Source organism: Eumetopias jubatus, unplaced genomic scaffold, assembly GCF_037043125.1.
Source record: "Eumetopias jubatus isolate StellerSeaLion01/CBP00866 unplaced genomic scaffold, mEumJub1_p1.0 scaffold_7, whole genome shotgun sequence".
In the NCBI taxonomy this organism is placed as follows: domain Eukaryota; kingdom Metazoa; phylum Chordata; class Mammalia; order Carnivora; family Otariidae; genus Eumetopias; species Eumetopias jubatus.
In genome coordinates this window covers 108,762,774-108,777,701 of record NW_028274813.1, presented here as the reverse complement: position 1 = coordinate 108,777,701, position 14,928 = coordinate 108,762,774, and the positions used below count along the sequence as shown (strand labels likewise).

At 47.2% G+C, this 14,928-nt stretch overlaps 1 protein-coding gene across 1 annotated transcript in view; it reads right to left on the bottom strand.

Moving 5' to 3' along the window:
- GLCE (glucuronic acid epimerase) overlaps positions 1–2,227 on the bottom strand; it is a 115,235-nt gene extending 113,008 nt beyond the window's left edge. Inside the window, exon 1 of the mRNA XM_028100380.2 lies at positions 2,064–2,227. The gene's annotated coding sequence lies outside the window, so the exon portion shown is untranslated. The remainder of the gene's footprint in view (positions 1–2,063) is intronic.
- Between the last annotated feature and the right edge of the window lie 12,701 nt (positions 2,228–14,928).

Sequence of the window (14,928 nt, the reverse complement as noted above, 5' to 3'; positions counted from 1 at the left end):
AATAAAATATTTGTTGACTGGTCAATATGTTTACTTAGAAATCATGAAAGCTGCTTTTTTAAAGTTACTGAAATTTGCTTAATTTATCATTTGTCTTTCAAAAATAATGAGGAAAACAAAGGTCTGTTTAGGGTTTTTTGGCTGTAGTTCTAACCAAATATCTGCTCAATTGATCAATTTTGAAATTTTAATCAATTTGAAAGTCAATCAGGCAAAAACGAAAAAAAAATAAAAAAATGTAAGCTCCTCAATAGGTTAAATATTGCTATGTAGGATCCCCTTGTATTTTTTTTTAATGATTGCAATACTCAAGGATTAAGTACATTAACCCTAATCTTTCAGGTTCTAAGATCAAAAGAAATCTCAATCTTAAAAAACTGTTACTAAGAAAAAAACTAAGGCAGGCAAAATTCTTTGCTTTGGCATAGTCAAATGTGTGTTTACCCAAAATGACAGAACTACTGTTAAAATGGGCTCCACTGCCTGCCACATCAGACTTCATTTACAGGCCTCTCTGATGAAGTAGCTATCTAACCTGAAGAACTGTCAAGCAAATGCAGACTTCCCAAGCCATATATTTTTTTAAAAACCATATACACAGGTTGTTTTATTTGAATTTCACCAAAGTCTGGGCTAGTTACCAAGAACTCTGCATTAAAGTCAAGACTAACTCAACCTTTACAAAAAAACTGTTTAGCAGGATTCTCTAAAAGAGCTGCTAGTCATCCTTACAGGTCTCAAATGACGCTTCTGCAGAGCTCTAGCTTTGGGACTTCAAATTCCGATACATTATTTGGAGACTGAACTTCACGTTATCCCTCTCCACGAACGTATTTTCAAAGCACAGAGAGAAGCCCGAACACACCTCCCATCACTACTTGACTCTGCCCAACACTCAGGCAAGACTTCAGGACAGATCTAATAATGCAGGATCAGCAAAGCTGACTATCTAGGAAAGCGAAGCCAAAACCACACAGCCTTCCCTATCTTCAGCGGCAGGCACGCTTAACCCTACGACACTCAAAGAACCTAGAGTCTATATACCGACCTAAGGTGCTGCCACTCTCTCGCTCCCAGAGCAGCGAGACCAGCATGCCCCCACAGGGATCCCGGGGCAGGGAAGAGAAAACTGCAGAACCACCCCACGATTTCTCCAACTAAGAAACAACGCGGATCAATCCTCCCACTGAGCACCGAATAAATCTCACGTAGAAAGAGACCTGTTCCAGGATGCTGACCAGCCACAGACTGTCTACTGAGCTGGCTCCGGATGCCCCTAGAGCCCCCTCCTGCCCCGAGCCGACCCAGTAGTGCCTGCTGAACCGCGCCCTCCATTCGAGATCTGCCGGAGACCCGCCAACTCGCCCCCTTATAGACTGGAGACCATGCCAAGTTACCGCCCCCCTCTGGGCAAAGCAGAAACCCCAGTAAAGACTCCGGTCTCCGCCGAACACCCTTCCGCACCCAGCAGCCCACCAAGGCGGCCCGGCCCCTGCAGGGCGCAGACACATCGCCTTCTCGCCCGGAGACCCGGAGAAACAGAGCCCCCTTCCCCGAACCCTAATACGCTGCTTTGTCACCCAGGGATGCGAAACACTCCCGCTCAAAGGACCCCCAACACCCCAATGCTCTGCCCCTTCAGAGATTCAGGACCTGCTAAACTGAATTCTCTGCCCCCCAAAGAGCCTGCGACCACGGTAAGAGGACCCCTTGTTCCGGAACCCCGCTAGGTCTCCTCGAGGAACCCCAGGACCCTGACAAATCTCCCTTGACCCTGAAGTGGGACCCTGTGTGCCACCACCCACCTCCACGCCAAGCTGGAAGAGCCCCAGTAAACCGCCCCCTCGCTTCAGGAGCCCCGGCACCCGCCACACCGCCCTTGGGCGCCCGCACTCTGGTCCCACCCCGCCGCCTCCTGCCCCCCGCACTCCCGAGCCCCGCCAAGCCTCGCGCCCACCAGGCAGCGCCTCGCAGCCCGCGGAGCCGCCCCCGTCGGGAGCCAGCCCGCCCCGGCTGCTCCGAGTCCCCGCTCCGCAGCCGGGACGCGCTCTGGGCTTCCTTACCTGGGAGCGCCGGAGGGCGAGCGGACCGAGGAGCCCTGAGGAAAAGAAGGCGGCAGCAGGGAAGGGGCGGCCCAGGCCTGCGACTGCGGCAGCTCTAACCTCTCCGCGAGGAAGCGCTCGTGTGAAGAGAGCCCTCCCGCTTCGCGCGCAGCCGGGAGACCAAGCTACAGCCGTGCCCGCCGCTCTTCCCGCGAGATCCCAGCCACGGCGAGGGGCGGTCACGGAGGCTCGAGTGACAGCCCGGAGAGCCTGTCGGCTGCTGCGCAGGAGGCGGGACTCGGAGCCCATTGCGACCAGTTGTAAAATAGAAAAGGCGATTCGTCCCGCCCACCCCTTCTCCCCTCCCCCGCCCCTCACAATTAACTGGGGGCAAAAGTAGCAGTGACCTTAAATAGTCAGAGGCAGTGGCGGATCGCGGCAAGGTATCTCGGGTGGGGAGGCTGGGCTTGTGTCTGGTTCTGCTCAGCCTCCGTAGACACACCTGGTTCAGGGAAGAAGCGGGTCTTCACACTGGTGTAGGCTGAGGCGCCGTTACCCTTGGTTACAGCGCGGCCCGAAGTGCACAGAAGGTTCGCACCTTCCTGGTTGAAGGCGCACCCTCCTGGGGTTACTCGGGTGTAAACCTTCCCCCCATCTCGCCTCTCTTCCCTCTCATCCTCAAACAGGGCGCCATTGTTGAGATGCCCGTGTTTTCCAAACCCCAAGTCAGGACAGCTGGTCTGACTAGGGACTCTCTTCTGATTCGTGCATTTATTTCTACTTAAAGCCTTCTAGAAGAGTAAAAAGTAAATCTCACTTGAGTCCCAGTATAACAAATTCCAAAATTTCATGAAAAGTCGCATCACTGTAGATAGACCCCAGTGTCTGGTACACTCAGGACACTGAATAAATGTGAAAGGAATGAATGAAGATTGTGATATTCGAATATTTGAAATCTGGACCCGCCCCCAGAAAATTCGGGCTTTCTTAGCCTTCTCTCTACAATGACAGCCAATCTCTTCACCAGTAAGCCCAGTCACTCCATTATTACGCCTATCCTGTAGCCTTCATTCATCTTCCCGCCCTTCCTCCCTTACCCACAGCAAGAAGCTCCCTTTCTCCTCATCAAGGTTAACCCCTGCACCTGTGCACTGGATCTCAGCCGTTCCCGGATTCTGTTGAATCATCTATCCTTTCTTTCCCCATTATCAATTTTCCCTCTAATCTGGCTCTTTTCTCCTACAAACACACTCAGTCGCCTCCAACCTTTGAACAGAACAAAACCACCCTACCTCTTCCACCCTCTAAAGCTACTCTATCTCTTCTCAGAATCACATTTTCTTGAGAGACATTAAAGTATGTTTGCTGTCTCCACTTTCTCATCTCATTTTTCCCACTACAATGTTGCTTTCACCCACACAGTCTGCTCTTCTCTCAATGGTCACAAAAGACCTCTTTCCTAATGGGCAAATATTCTATTTTTGGACTTCTTTCCCAGTGACCTCTCTGCAGCTTTTGACAATGCTGGCCATCTCCTCCTTTGGTGACTGCCTAACTACATTCTTCTCATTCCTTAGCTACTCCTCTGATTTTGGGGGGTGGGGGAAGGGGGAGTTCCCCTTTCCTGGTCTGAAAATGATTATGTATTGATGTTTCCTTATCTTATAGCCATATCTTGTCCATAATAAGAAAAATGACCACACATAGTTGCACACTTTGAATGCCAATAAGTGGCTCAGACAAGAGCTGTTAGAAGAGGCCTGTGGAATGTGACATGTGACTATAAGGCTGGGTCTTAAAACAGTAGCGTGGCCCATACAAATGCAGGACAGAAATAGAGGCCTTTCAGAGAAAAATAGTGTGAACCGAGCACAGAGGAAAGGGCGTGGGCCAAGCCTGGCTATGGGTCGACCAGTTTGGTTGATGGAAGATTCCTGCAGAACAGCAGTGGGAGGTAAGATTAGAGAGGACTCAATATTAAAAGGCCTTCCAAACCAAGCCAAGCTGATTCAGCTTGGTTCTGTATTAAATGCGGAGCCAGAACCAACCCTGACATTTGTAAGGTCCACAAAAAGGCTACGTGTAGAAGCCCACAGTTAAATGTATAAATATGTAAAAGTTATAAAACAAACTAACAAACTGTGAAATTTAATATCTCTGTGTCTGTGTGTGTGTATGTGTGTGTAACCTTTCACCTTGAAAATATACTTTCAATACGACTTGGAAGACCAGGTTTGAACTTAGAATTCTGGGACTTCTCAGAGTTCCTTGCTAGAACAGGGAGAGCTGGTTTCCACACAGAGCAGCCTTCCCCACTTCACTTCCCACAGCCAGTTAAACCCCGTACTCCATAGGCACTCCAGCCCACATGTCCACTTTTCCCTCTACAAAACTGTAATTTCTTGGCCACTCCGCAGGTCCAGGAGTACCTATCAGAAGATCTGGGGAGAAGTCCACACAGGCCCTGGAAGTGGGCTCACAGCCACTTGGGCAGAGAATTCTGGCTTCTGCATACCTGGAGCAAGGTCTGAAGAGGTGAAATCGGCTCCAGATGGACACATTCCTTTGGCTTGATGGCCTCCTGCTCAGTATGTAGGAATGCAGCCGGAGAAGGGCCAGAACAGAGCCCCTTAAAGGCAGGCCCCTCCCACCTGTGCCTAAAGGTGGTACCAGCAGAGCCACTGAATTTCTTTAGGAGGCTAATGGCATATATAGTAGATCTGTATCTTGAAGTATAAATCTGTGTGTTTTCTATGTTTCCTACCCCCTCTCCTCTTGCACTGGTATCTTAATGGCAGGAATATTCTGGAAAGAAAACTCTTCTTGACTCTGTCACTATTGGGCATCTTCTCTCTAATGCATAATTTCATACACTATACCATTGTATGATTCCCTTATCAATCAGTGTATCAGAAACCTGGGTTTCTCTAAATGTGAAAAAAAGACAAAAGCTATGAAGCACTCTTAGCCTGGACTACAGCTTGGAACACTTACATTCGACTTCTAAATTAAAGTGCTTTGGAAGTAGAAGCTCTTGAAGAGGCCCTATGTAAAGGGTACACAGGCAGGATGAGTACTGAAAAGGCACTAAAGCCACTGCAGACAGGGGCACCCCTCTCACCATCTGTCTCTGTGGCACGATGCTTCACTCTGTGGCCTGACAGTCACGCTCTGTCTCCCAATCTCTCCATCTGGTCCCAAGTGCTCCCTTCCTCACGTCGTGCAGTCAGGGCTGCCAAGGAGCCAGAACCACCATGGTCTCTGTTTTCGAGATCCAAACGGAGAATTCCACCCATGAATCCTTGCATCTCTTGGTGGTACTGCGGGTGATTTCAGCAGAGTGTTGGCACTTGCTTGATCCCAGGACTGGAGTCTGCTGACAGCTTCACTCTTACCATCTGTGGCTGGTCTTTGCCAACCAGCAGTAGAGCAGAACCAGCTAGCTTCTCACTCAGCTCTTGCCATCTGCTGCCTGTATCTGACCTATCAGTCCAGGTGAGCGCAACCAAACACTCCGATCCCTGTTCCCACCATCCTTACTCGTGTCCCACTCTCTGGGCATGCCCTGGGAAAAGCTACCTCCTGGCCACTGCATATTCATGAGGGGCATAGAAGACAGCATTGTTTGAGAGTCTAGAAGAAGAAATCTGGCTGTCTCAGACCCAACCTCCATTTCATCCCTGTGCAGGTTTTGGGGGAGCACCTATCTGGTTAGGTTGGAAGGCTACAATTTTGTATCAGTTACCCCAAGAATGAAGGAGCTGTATTCATCTGTCCATTTGCTGACCATGTACGAAACCTCTGAGTTTGGTTTGTTTTTCTGCAGATACCCAGTCACAAAGGCAGAAAATCAAGAAAGTTGTAGTGCTTTTAAAATATGTCTACAAGTTCTTTGATACACATCCCTTCAAGAGGGGGAGGTTAATTCCCCTCCCCCTGAGCATGGGCTAGACCTACTGATTCACTTCTAACAGAGACTATGGCAGAAGTGACAGTGGATGACTCCTGAGACTAGGTTGTAAGGGACGCTGTGGCTTCCTCTGTGGTCTTTCTCATTAATCACTCACTCTGGAGGAAGCCAGCTGCCATGCCATAAGGACATTCAAACAGAGGCCCACATGGCAAGAAAATTAGGCCTCCAGCCAATAGCTATGTGAGTGAGCCGTTTTGGAAACCCTGGTCCCAGTTCAGCCTTCAGATGCCCGCAACCCCAGCCAACACCTTGACATAACCTCATGAGAGACTCTCAGCCAGAACCCCCAAGTTATGCCTCTCCCAGATTCCATACAGAAACTGTGTGAGATAAGACATGTCTTGTTTTTAAGCCAGTTCATTTTTGACATCGTTTGTTGTGCAGCAATAGATAGCTAATACAAGAGTGTTAGAGTAGTTCGGTCTTCTACTCCTGGACGAAAATCTAAAAACTCACATCCTGCCAATCATCAGGCACTGACGTCACCTAACGGGCAAGGAACACTGAGTTTGTAGCCGTACTTGCTACATCTACAGTTCAAGTGGTGTGGCTCCAAAAGAAAGTGGAAGAAACCATTTCTTGGTCGGAACAAAGGTTCCAGTGCGTTCAGACTATTTACAGCATCACAGCAATTAGAGATAACAACAACTATGTGCCATTTGGAGGCAGTTAATAGTAGGTTTTGAACAGTAGGGAAACTTTTCACTCTAAAAGAACCTCCAGTGTTTCACACATACTACTGTCATCCAATCTTATGGGAAAGTATATGTTTCTATGAAAACAGAGAGGGGAAAAACCCTTAAACATCCTCTTGCCCATCCATATTAACTAAATATGAGAAGTTGAACATTCCATCGATAGGGGCCCTGTCAAAATTATATTGACGTCCTGACACCATTAAGTGCCCATGTGAGAGCGGAGTGTGTTTGACAGCAAGAAGATTGAAATTCTTTCTGAATAAAAAACGGTGTTTCTGAAGTCTTACCATTGTGAATTAAGATTCAGTGGGAGAGCAGTTTCCCTATTAAATAAAAAATGCGGAAAGGCCATTGAAAAGGGAGACCAGTTAGCCAAATTACCTATACTGCCTGTCTAAATTCATTTTACATATGTAAGAACTATATAGATGGGCCATACATACAAAGAGTAAAGTAATTTGCAAGTTGACTTAGAGAGAACTTACAGCCAAGAAGATATATTTGAGATTCATTTGCATCTCCATGATTCAAATGACTATAACACAGATGTGGTGATCTTCCATTTCCTTCAGCAGCGAGGGCAAAAATGAAGTCTTTATATAAGATCCTAGAAAGACTGTGAATTCTAAACCCTTCTCTCACCCCTCACCATCAAATTTTAAAAATCGGCCGGTACTTACTGAACAGCTACTAAGTGCAAGGCAATGTAAAGATACAAAGTATAAGCCACAGTTCTTGCCATTAAAAATAAAAGTCATATGGACTAGATGAGAATCAGAAATATACAGTGCCTTGCATGCGGTAAGTTCCCAATCGCTAGCAGATAAGTTGATAAAAAAGTATCCGAGGCAGCCACTCTTGGTGACCCAGCCAATGGCAAGGACCTCTCCCTTCCTTCCTTCTAACAAAACCCTGCTTTTGCTCAGCCCTGTGCTCACGCCAGGAACAAACCCAACTCAGCCATTCCATTCCCCTTTGCCAGATATTCATTTTCCCTGACTCCTTGCCAAGTGTTCCAAATTTCTTGGGTGGCCTCTAAGGAAGCTTTCCTTTCTCTGGAAAAGACCTCTCTCCACCTGCTCCCTTCTTCCTTCTGCTTGAAGTTCGGGCATTAGGTTGTGGTGTCTGGGACTGTGGCAACCATCTAGTGACCATGGGGAAATAAATACATGAATAAGGTAGACTAGAAGAGCAACAGAAATTTTGAGCCGGGAAAGACTGCTTGAATTTGGAGGGGTAGAATGGATTTAAGCTGTCTTTTGCCTGCCTAGCACCCATTCCTCCTTCTTCTGGTAACCGTATCTCAATTTTCCTTTGGGGAGCCACCCAGTTGTCACTCTCCGTGCATGCAGGTCTGTGAAGCTCACCCCATCCATGGGTCCCAGGAGTGGACACATGACCCAGACCTGGTTTATTCAGAGCACCATAGCAGTCGGCTCAGGATGGGCATGTGACCCACCCTTCCCTGGGACTTCTGTTAGAACTTTTAAGAAAGATTAAGTTTGTTTTCCCTGAGGTTGTTAAGCTGGTAGGATGTAAGCCTTGAGTTTCTGGGGCTACCACATGAACCTTAGTGTCCACCTAACTCCACCTAACTCAGAGTGAAATCAACAGATTAGAACAATCACAGAGGGGCACCTTGGTGACTCAGTCACTTAAGCGTCCAACTCTTGGTCTCAGTTCAGGTCTTGATCTCAGGGTTGTGAGTTCAAGCCCCATATTGGGCTCCACACGGGGCATGGAACCTTCTTGAAAAAAAAAAGAAAAGAAAAGAAGAATCAGCAGAATCAGAAAAGACAAAGATTACTAATGATATTTTACCTAAAATCATACTTAAGGTCTATCGTGGACTTATGGATGACATGAACTAATAATTTTTTTTTTTTTTTTTTTTTTTTTACTTAAACCAGTTTGGGATCTGCCTCACTATTTGCAACTGAAAGAGTTCTAATACAGGTGACTAGAACTACTATACACAGAAAATGGGATATGAGCTCTACTCTCAGGGTGGATAGAAGTTTGATAACAGACTAGGAGGCGGAGCTTCTGGACAGAGCAAATACTATAAACAAAAGCTTAGAGTCGGTGAGTAAAAATGTGTGCTGGAACAAACAATTCGCTTTACAAAGCAAGCAAACACAGAAATATAGGTCAGAATCAGATTACAGACAGGCTTCAAGGCCAGGCTGAGTCTGAGCTTTATTCTGTAACCAACTCCACATCAGAGGCTTTTAGCGGAAGAGTGATCTGGTCGAACCAGTGTTTGGGGAAGATTAATCCAGTAGGATCTCACAGGTTGGACTGCAGTGAGCAAAGCCCAGGTATGAGTCTGCCAGAGATGAGATGACCTCAACAGTAAGTGACCACCCAGCAGGGCAGAACAAATCAGTTTGTTTGTTCGTTTGTTTTTTACTAAATAGTAAGGGAACTCTTGATGAAGGCTTGACTTAGAGACAGAGTACTTACATTTGGTCACGCATACATTCCACAGATATTGACTATGAGCCCAGCACTCTGCCCGATGCTTGGTGCAGAATAATAGGTAAGACATCTGTGAAGACTAGTCAACGAGGTATACTTCCATGAAACAACTAAAGGCGATCGTGATAGGTGCTATGACAATTATTGGGTGTTGTGAGATCCTGTATCAGGGAACCTAATCCCAGTCTCATTAGGTTCCTAGAAGTCAGGGAAGGCTTCCCCGGAAGAAGCAACGTTTAAAATGAGACCTGCGACAGGAGGAAGAGTTAGCATGACGGAAGGGGCTGACAAGTAGAGCACTTCAAGCAGAAGCACGCTAAGGTGAAATGGTATTTTTACCAAACATCTGACGAAATTCCAATGTGGCTTTCCTGCAAGGTGTAGAAAGAGTCTAAAGGGTTAAGTAGGAGGCTACAGCCGGCAGGGTCTTCTGTGCTGTGAAAAGGATTTGGAGCTTTATCCGAAGAGCAATGTTAGCATGTTTTTCTGAGATCAGTCAATTCCAGGTCTCTGATTTGATTACAAAAAGGAGCCAGGGAAAGGGCCAATCTCATGCATATTCCAAGTGGGTGGTCACCAGATGGTGGGACTCTAAGGTTTTGCGAAGGTCCTCTATTTTGCAAATATCTCCCCTGCTTGCAAACTGATGTTGAAAATTTCATGAACAGGGAACCATTTGCTACAACAATGAAAGATCAAATGTCAAATGCTAATTCCTCCAGGAGGAGAAGCACAGCCACTTAACGTTTGCTCTAAAGTACACACAGCTGATAGCTGAACTTCCCGGGAATAGGTTTTGAGGTCAAAGAGAGGTAGAGGACAGGAGGAAGAAAAGCGGGAAGCAGAAAAGTCACACGGAGAGGGGAGAGGGTTACACAAAGAAACACTGGAGGCACCAGAGAGAGTGCCTAGTACATAGTACGTGCTCCACACATGTTTGTAGGAAGAAATGAAAGAAAGGAAGAAAGAAATCTCATAATTCTATCAGGGCTTGGTATCTATTTCAGGCAAGCAGATTGGCTCTTCTTTCCCTGAGGCCACACAAGTCATGCATTGGGAAGGCCAGGGGTTAGGAAAGGAGACAAGAGAACACAAATCCATTCTCCAGAAGTCCAGAAGCATGCATGAAGCATGGCTTGTGATCCAGCTGGTTCCCTGGACCACAAACTTGGACCATGGCTTTGCCTTCCGATGAGGAGGACATCCAGCTTTTCCCCAGGAAGCCCAGGAGCCTGGGGAATGGGCAGGGACAGAGCCCTGCGAGAGAAGCAAGCAGATAACCTTGGCAGACACTGCATTTCCACACCTGCCAGGTGGAAGCCCAGCGCCTGCACTGTGGTGACCCGACGTCTCTGAGGCCTCCCTTGCAAAAGCCATGGCCCTCTTCTGACATTTCTTTAGTAGCACCTGTTCATTCGTAACCCCTAGAGGCTTTAAGTATTTGATATTGAATCATTATTACTGACCAAGAATTATCCACACCTATAGACTTTTTCACATATGATGGGGCACAAAAGTCAGAGAAAAACTGTTTTTCAGTAATTGAGGATGGTTCCTTTTCTCCTTTCTGTGCAATACAAAAGATAAGCCTCTGATTTTCATTGTTCATATTTCAACTAAATATGCCTTTTTGCCATATTCTTATAAGCCTCAGCTGTCAGAATAAAAATCCTTTTGGAATAGCCTAGTAAATGCACTGTGTTAATGGTAACTTGACCTTTCAGTGATTTTAAATTAACCAACAGGGAAACAGTAAGTTACCTTAATTAAAGCATTATCTTCATTAAAGATTATTAGATGTGTAAGAAAAGGCTCCCTGCAAACCAGCATGTGCTCTGTGGTTATAACAACCCAGCATCTCGAAGGCAGCGCCATTAAAGGATTATGTTGGGAGGCAGGGAGCTAGGATATTAAAGGCTATGCAGCTATGACCCGCCGAATGAGGGCGCACCAGCCATCCACGTGGAGTCAGCAGGTAGCTCCTTCAGCATCCAAGCTCCCACTCTGGGGAAGTGAAACCTATGGGATCATTTTGATCAAAGGTGCAGTTTTGATACACCTACATGAAGGAAGTAGAGTCACAAGATTTATTACATCCAGATCCCAGAACCGGGGGTGGGGGTGAGCAATGAGCCAGGGGAAGGGCAGTCCTGGGTCCCAGGTCAAGAGCAAGCAGGAAATAAGAGAACAGGGTAGCAAGCACCTATTACGTATAAGATAGTTGGGTCAAAGGTCACTAACTTTTCACAGGCTCAGCTCTTAAGTGGTTATTCTATTTTATTATTTTTAAAAAAATTTTTAAAGATTTTATTGATTTTGAGAGAGAGAGAGCAGGGGCGGGGGCTGAGGCGGAGGGAGAGAGAGAATCCTCTCTGGACTCCCAGCTGAGCTCAGAGCCCGATGTGGGGCTTGATCTCACAACCCTGAGATCATGACCTGAGCCAAAATCAAGAGTCGGATGCTCAACTGATTGAACCACCCAGCTAGATGCCCCTTAAGCGGTTATTTTAAAAGGGGCCTCAGGAAGAGCAAAGCAGGAAAGACAGGGGTCTGCCAAGGAAACTTGGGGGAGGAATCCTAAGCTCAGGTGATCTAAATATCCAGACTCTGGGTGTGAGCAGGGTTGTCATACTGTAAAATGCCTAGGCAGCAACTCAAAATAGCTGTTTTTCCATCACAAAGGTCCAGAACTGAATTTCGTGATTGGATATCTCTGCAAAATGAACCATGTTAACAATGATTCCTTCTCCCCAGTGTGTTCTAAAGATTGTTTCCATGGCAATCTACATTGTTTTGTCTAAATTATTCTTCATACCATTTTTTTTCCTCCATCTAGATATTTGCGAAACACCTATCACTTGAGTATCTCTTCTCTGAACAAGTCCCCAGGAGGGGAAAGAGAATATTTCTTGGAAGAAATGAAAGGCTGACACTTGTCAGAAAAAGCCCAATTTGTGGGATGATATAGGGCCTGAGGTTCTCTGTAGAGGGACTCCCCTGCTGGGATCCACCTTCTGCTCAGGGAGTGGGAAAGCAAAAGCCCTGGTCCTCATTTTCTGTCACCTCTGAGTTGTCTTCTTAGGAGTCCAATCCTTCTAGGCTTTGGACAGAATGATAAACTGGAGCAGGGGAGGTGGGCTGGATCGGGAGGAGACCGCCCTTAGGAAACTGATATCCCCACTGTGTAGCTGAGACAGCACTACTTGTACACCAAACGATTCCATTTTCTTCTGGCGCCCAGGAGGATGTCATTTTCCAGGTACAACCAGGAGCTCGTTCTGGCCAGTATAAGGGCAGAGGTAATGAACACCATCTCTTGGCCAGGTCCTAAACATCTCCTGAGATATCCTTTGCTATCTCCACCTCCTTCCATTTACTGGCCGGCTGGATCCAGAGGAACCAGCTAATGATTCCAAGGGCTGAGAAGATGGAGGGGCACTGGACGGGAGGGGTAGTCCCGAATCACCGAGCGGTAGACTGTCAACACTTGAATTGATGTGAGTGAGAAATAAACCTGTTATGTGTTAAGTGACTGAGATTGGGGATTGTTTGTCACGGACGTTGGCCCACCCTGGCATTGACTGATGAGATATGGCAGGTTTCTGGGCAGACCCAGCAACAGACGGCAGCAGGAGGTTTATGCAGGGAACAAAGTGCAGTGACCAGAAATAAGATGGACAGGAAAAGAGTCCGATTCCAGATCAGGGTCTTCAAGGTGATATTAGCAGCCATAGCCCGACATTTGCTGAGCATAACAAGAGGAGGTCTTGGGATCCAAAGACTAGGGCTCCCCCTGGACTCCAGCCTCCAGGGCACAGTTAGCATAGGGAGGGCAAGATGGGGCCATCATTCCGAAGGAATGAAGTAGAACATTTCAAAAGGAATTGGGCAGGGCAGGGGTTTGAGCAAGGATAAAACATAGACCCGACTAGGACCACAGCACAAGGCAGAGGCTTGGACCAAGAGAATAGGCGAGAAGCTCTGCCCTGGCCCAGAAACAGTATCCCCAGCAAGGGCGACTCAGTGGCACTCTTCTGGCGTAAAACTATTTGGGGAGGGATTGGGTAGGGCTGTCCTTAGTGAAAGACACAGAGTGGCCTTGGCAACCAGTCAGAGGGCTGCAGAGCATGGGGAAAAGGCAATCAGTACCGTGGAAGATCAGGAAACCAGAGCGCAGGGGGTGAGAAAAGAGTGAGACCATCTGTGGGGTCAGGCAGTGAGAGGCAGTGGGAAGAGGTTAGAAGAGTAATCTGAGAAAAAGCAGCAAGAATGGAGCTTAATGATCAGTCAGCTGCCTGCTAATACCAGGCCAGACAGACTTCAAGGATGACAACAAGTGGGGGATGAGAAGGGGCACCGATGAGCCCGCAGGTCAAGCAGGACCTGATCCCCATCACCAACCAACAAGGGAAGGAGACCCATCACCCAAGGAAACATGCTCGTTGCTCCCTTGCAGCTCTGTGAATGAATGGTATCAGCCCGTCGGTAAAACCTGGCTTTCCCTGAACATCACTGTAACCTACATGCTCTCACGGAGAGAATCAGCACTCATCTCATTTAGCTGGTAAGAGGTGGAGTTACCACTCTAGCTGCAGGCACTGGACAATCGCCTGTTCCGTAGACACCATAAAAGAGTTTTTATAGGCAATGAACTATGAGATTGTTAACATTTACATTCTGCCCCATGCCTAGGAGTTTGGCTTCTCATATGTGAAGGGTAAGAGTTCTGCAGGTTGATCATTATGGGGCATACTGTATTTTATTGGGACAAACGGTTGGCAGCTCTTAGGATAATTAAGCTCTCACCCAGATACCAAGAGAACTCAAAAGGACCAGGGACGGTACAGGCACATTGAGTTGGGCAAATGTTTAGTTCAGCCCAGGATTCTGATTCTGGTGAAGAGTGGTAGATGTTTCCCCATAAGACTCTCACTGTGGGCCGGAATGTCATTGGCAATAGGAAGGATCTCCACAACAGCCTAGAGAGATATAATAACCTTATGTTTTATAGGCTGAAATAAAATTTCTAATAAAGAAAACCTCTCGGGGTGCCTGGGTGGCTCAGTCATCAAGTGTCTGCCTTTGGCTCGGGTCATGATCCCAGGGTCCTGGGATCGAGCCCCGCATCGGGCTCCCTGCTCAGTGGGAAGCCTTCTTCTCCCTCTCCCACTCCCCCTGCTTCTGTTCCCTCTCTTGTTGTGTCTCTCTCTGTCAAATAAGTAAATAAAATCTTAAAAAAAAAAAAACTCTCCAAGAAAGAACACACTGGTTTTTAAGCTACAGATAATCTCATTTACACTATAGTGTGTATGACTGATAGCAGGCACTTCCCAGAGCAGATTTTAATTGTGGAGAGGCAGAGAGCATGGTCTCAGAACTGGGGGTAAGGTGGGACCATAAGGAAGGAGAAGCTCACAGGAAGGTGGGTGGCAAGGGATGCTACCGATACTCCTTTACACGTTACTTCTCTAGCCCCCTTCCCTGCTTGTCTGGCCATCTTTCACACCTGTCCCCCAACACTGACCAGATGCCTACTTTTTTCAAGACACATCATGTCCTCTTATGTCTCTGTGCTCCTATGTGTATCCCCCACGCTTGGAACTGTTCCCACCCCGCAATCTCTGCCTGGACAGCTCTTGCCTCTCCCACCAAAGTCAGGGTACATGTTTTCTCCCCTGTGTAGCCTTCCAGTCTACCAGGCAGTTCCTGTTGCTGCTTCCTCTGTGTTCCATTA